This window comes from Hyperolius riggenbachi, chromosome 10 (assembly GCF_040937935.1).
Source record: "Hyperolius riggenbachi isolate aHypRig1 chromosome 10, aHypRig1.pri, whole genome shotgun sequence".
Classification (NCBI taxonomy): Eukaryota; Metazoa; Chordata; class Amphibia; order Anura; family Hyperoliidae; genus Hyperolius; species Hyperolius riggenbachi.
The window spans coordinates 236,197,817-236,203,105 of NC_090655.1; the positions used below are offsets into that span (position 1 = coordinate 236,197,817).

Here is a 5,289-nt window from a genome sequence, read left to right on the forward strand (position 1 = left end):
CCAAATCCTGTAGTAGGTGGAATTAGTAGATGCTTTTCTAGCCTTCAGGAGAGTATCCCCTACTCCGCTTGAACATCCCAGGTCTATATACCTTTTCCTTTCAGTTTCCAAGCAGTCAAACTGAGCATGTTCACTCCTGGATGCAGAAGATTCCCCTGTGACAGAAGATTGTGGGATACTGGCAGTCTCATTGGTTCCTCCATGCTCATTAGCATCGCTAGGGCGAACCGGGGCCTCCTGGGCCAGTATGGCAGAATAGCAATAATCATGCATGATTCTCTGTAAAGTCTTTGGAGGAACCTGGGAATTAGCGGAAAGGGAGGAAACGCATAGCCCAGTGCGAAATTCCACTCCTGTACTAGGCAGTCCACACCTTCTGTCGCAGGATGATGATAGCGGGAGAAGAACCTCTCCACTTTTCTGTTCTGATACGATGCCCACAGATCCAGCTGTGGCCTGCCCCATTTTGCAGAGATCTGCAGGAATACTTCCGTGTCTAGAGACCATTCGTGGGGATCCGCGAAGTGCCTGCTTAGATGGTCTGCCAGAACGTTCTTCTCTCCTGGAAGGTAAGTGGCCGACAGACTGGCTAGATTTTTCTGAGCCCATGACATCAATCGACTTGTTTCCATCAGTAGGGAGTAGCTTCTTGTTCCCCCCTGCCTCCTGATGTGAGCAACTGCCGTCACGTTGTCGATTTGCAATAGTACTGACTTGCCGTAAATCAGGTGATGAAAGGCTTTCAATGCTAAAAAGGCTGCTCTGAGTTCTAGCAGATTTGAGGGTACTCCAATCTGTCTTGTGTTCCACTTGTTCTGGCACCACCTGCCTTGGCAATGTGCTCCCCAACTTGTCACACTTGCATCCGTTGTAATCACTATCGGGATGTCTGGCTGTATCTGCAGACAATTCCTTAAGTTTTCTTCCTTGATCCACCAATGAAGTGAATTCCTTACTTCGAAGGGTAATCGTATCCTCTGGATCAGGGACACCCTGTTCCACCTGTTCAGGAAGAAGCACTGAAATGTTCTCAGATGCCAGTGCGCCCATCTCACCATCGGGATTGTAGAGGATAATGTTCCCAGCAGGCTCAGGCACTCTCTTGCCAACAGATGAGATACTGCTAGGGCCATGCATACTTTCTGCTGAATAGATACCACATTCTGGTCCGGTAAGCAGACCTGATTCCTGAAGGTTAAGAATCTTGCTCCCAGAAATATATCCTGGGAAGGAAGAAGCTGGCTCTTCTTGAAGTTGATTATCCAGCCTAGACTTTGCAGGAATGTTAGCAGCAGATCCTGATGCTGAGTTAATACCTCCCGGTCTTGGTGGAGTAACAGAATATCGTCTAGATAGTGGTATATCTTTAGACCCGTAACCTCAGGTATGCCACTACTGGTAGAAGGATCTTCGTAAAGGTCCTTGGGGCTGTTAATAGACCGAAAGGCAGGCATCTGAACTGGTAATGGCGTCCTTCCATGCAAAACCTGAGATATTTCTGATAGTCCTTTTTTATGGGAATGTGCAGGTAGGCGTCTGAAAGATCTATGGTGGACATCCAGTCTGCCACCGCCACCATTGGAATGATGGACTGAAGGGACTCCATCTTGAAGTGTCTTACTTCTATGAAGCTGTTTAAAAACTTTAAATCTAGCACCGGCCTCCAGCCTCCTGATGCCTTTGGGACTAAGAAAAGCGGAGAATATATTCCGGAAAAGCACTCCTTGGCTGGTACCGGAATTATTGCATTTTCCCTTGATAGAGACTGAACGTACTGTCTCAGGGAAGCCGACTTGCTCCTGCCCAGAGGAATCTGTCGACACAAATCTGTTCTGTGGAGGTCTTCTGTTGAATCGCCAAAAATGACCCTGCCTTAGGGTCCTTATCACCCATGGGTCTTCGATTCTTCCCACCCAAGACTTCCAAAAGAGCTTTAGCCTGGCTCCTACTGGCTGGTCCTGAGTGGACAACCCGTCAAAACCGCTTCTGGCTTTGCTGAGGATCCGAAGAGATCTTTGCCTTGCTGTTCTTCAAGAAAGAAGACTGGGTACCTCTCCAGTTCTTTCCGAATTGCTTCCCTGGTCTATAAGACCTTGCTTGCTGGTATCTATAGTTAAAGTTTCTCCTGGAAGCTTGTTGTCTGGGAGCCCTCTGCTTTCTATCTTGCGGGATCAATCCTGATTTCCCCCCCGTCACTTTAGATATAGCAGAGTCCATTTGAGGCCCGAACAAATGGGTTCCGTCAAAGGGGATCCTGCACCAGTTGGATTTTGAAGTTTGATCCGCTGACCAAGGTCTTAACCACAAAGCTCTCTTAGCAGTGATATTCCATAGCATTGCCCTTGCTGAAGACCTGATTACATCAATTGCTGCTTCTCCCATGAAATCTCCTGTCAGTTTCAGTTCATCCAGGGCCTTGATTATCTCCTGCTTATCCGTGTCATTATTCAAGGCCGTTTCAATGTTGTCGACCCATACTTTTGTAGCCTTCGCCAAGGAAGTTAGTGCCACTACTGGTCTACAGGCTGCTCCTGCTGCTAAAAAGGCTTTCTTCAAATCTGCATCCATCTTCCTTTCTAGCGGGTCTTTAAATGCTATAGCATTTTCTATCGGCAGAGTGACATGCTTAGCCAGTCTCATAATTGAGGCGTCCACAATTGGAGCTGAATCAAACTAATTCAAATCTTCCTGCTTTAGTGGGTACAGTTTCATAAATCTATTATTTAAAGATGGCTTCTGCTCAACCTTGCTCCACTCACTTAATACCACTTCCTTTATCACCTTCATTAAGGGGAAAACTTGCGGTTTTTGATCTAAGTGCGGATAGTACTTATCAGGCTCCTGCGAAGTACCTTCCTCCTCTTGCCAGTCTATTGCAGACTTAATAGCCGTCAAGAAGGGTGGGACTAAAGCAAAGTCAAATCCGACTGGTGGTGCATCTGCCCGAGGAGTAGCATCAGCTACTGAAGCCTGAAAAGCTGCCGAGGTTCCTGGCTGTTGAGCCATATTCTGAAAGGTCTCTTGCACAGCCTGTTGTATAAATGCTAATACTTGTTGATTATCTGACTCCTTTTCACGACCAAGCTCCCGGAAGCGTGATTCACACACCTTCTTCTCAGGAAGGGCTGGCTTAGCACAGGACCAACACTGATCCTGTACAGGTCTTTGAAAAGTAGTAACTGGGTCGGAATCAGGGGAAATAGACCAAACCTTGCGAGACCCCCTTGGGGCTCTATTAGCATAATAGTCCCTTTCAGAATAATGTCTGTACGCTGGATAATAAGATGGAGAACGTCTCCTCCTTTCCTGCCTATGGGCAGACTTGGATCTGGACCTCCTAGATTAACGTCTGGGTGAACGTCTTCTAGACGAGTCTCTATGCCGCCTGCTCGGGCTTCTGCTACAAGACCGGCTTCTATGGTCCCTTGAAGACCTTCTCCTTGATGCGGACTTGTTGTCTTTTCTCCTCGACTTGGAGCGAGAATCCCTTTTATGAGAAGAAGATGGTCGGTCCCTAGACCTTGAATGAACACTTCTTCCTTCATCCTGGCTGTGGAGACATAAAAGATATGTTCCACTTAAAAAAACCATCCCACACAAAAAAAAAAAAGAATGGGATAGATAGCACTCTTTTATAAGTACCCTTAAGGATAACCCTGTGCAAGGAGGGGTGTAAAAAGACAATTAACTTTAAACACCCAGTGCGTAATGAAAACAGAAAAGGTCGCATTTAGCGCCCTGTTACCTGTGTTCCACTACCTTCTCTATCTCCACCACTTGCCCCTGGCTCTCCATCTCTGTTTAAGAGAATAACCATAGGGCCGCATTAAAAAGGCACAAACTTCCTAAGCATAGCACATGAGCTGTCTGCTTAAAAAAAAGTTTTCATACCTGCTCCCTGATGAAAGTAGGCTTTTAGCCTAATGACTCCCCGTCCGAACCTCCTGCCAGCTCTCCAAGCAGCCGGGTAGCTCACGTGGTACCAGCGCCAAGAACGCTACCCACAGTGAAGCTCTGCCGGTAATCGCGCCTCCAGCCGCTCTTCCTGCTTCCTGTGTGGCGTATAAGCGTACTTCCGGCCGCCTCCGCCTCCTGCCGCCGTCCAATCAGCTTCGGCGCTCCAAGTCTCGCGATACGCGAGATCTTCTTCCTGGTACTCCTCTGCTCTCGTCCGAGCAAATGTGGTGGCGCCAGCTAGCGAGGGGGACGCTAGGGAACTGCACGTGGGGAGAGAGGACGCCACTTGATCCTGTTTAAGGATCCTGGACGTTTGGCATGCGGGAGAGGCTGAACCCGCCGCCAGCACAGGTACTTTTTTAAAAAAAAAAAAAAAAAAAAAGGGAAAAGAACCTAAATAAAGAGAAAAAAAATAAATTAAAGAGAGAGAAAAAATAAGTGAACTTGTCCATGGCGAGGACAGAAAAAAAGAATGGCTGGAGGGGGGGGGGGGTCAAAGCTTTTATAGTGGACTGTCCTATCAGGGTTGGGGGCGGAGCCAATACCCGTAGGTATGCCGCCATGTTTGATACAGGAAACTGATTTACAAGACAAAGACCTGGCAGGGCGTACCTGTAACATAGCTGCCGTGGGATTTCAGCGCAGGGGAAAGCTGACAAACTCCTTACTCTTCTCAGAGGCTTCCCGTCTCTGTAAGCTGATTGGAGAGAAGAGACGCAGGCGGGGAGCGGCGCTATAGAGGAGGCGGGGAAGCGGCGGTGACAGGCAGACATAAGGTAAACAGCCAGCTAGCGACAAGCTGCATGTCGCTAGCATGGCGTTTTTTTTTATGGGGGACAGCAAAGCGCGGGGAGGGGGGGGGGGGGGGGGACACAGTACAGACAGAGGCTGGTGATAGTATGCAGAACCAGCCTCTGTGTCCTAATAGCATTCTTCAAACCCACCTCGGGTTTGAATGTCCAATTTTAAATGTCCAATTTTCCAGCCTCTCCTGTGCAAATGTTCAATTCATCATTCAGGAACTGGTTTCCACATTCCTAGTTGCTGTCGTGTTTGTTTTTCTCCTATCATTACTGATGGACGGTGTTGTATGAAAAACAGAGTGGAGCTTTTAATTCAACGAAGCGACAGAGCTTCATTCAACTAAAAGCTTAGCTTTAATTATAAATAGAGGGAAAAAAACAGAAAGTGCTTTGAATCTAACTAGAGTGCAATTAACAGAATCGCCCACAAGATGGTAATCTTGCTTCACTCTCAAGCGGAACGCACAGAGCAAATGTGGTGGAACGCAGACAGGAACTGGTGGGGCTGAACCAGGAAGTGGTGGAGTGA

At 47.8% G+C, this 5,289-nt stretch overlaps 1 protein-coding gene across 1 annotated transcript in view; it reads right to left on the reverse strand.

The window, feature by feature from the left end:
* The window catches only part of LOC137534896 (zinc finger protein 3-like), a 200,486-nt gene extending 195,488 nt beyond the window's left edge, over nt 1–4,998 (reverse strand). Inside the window, exon 1 of the mRNA XM_068256588.1 lies at nt 4,902–4,998. The gene's annotated coding sequence lies outside the window, so the exon portion shown is untranslated. The remainder of the gene's footprint in view (nt 1–4,901) is intronic.
* Nucleotides 4,999–5,289: the final 291 nt, after the last annotated feature.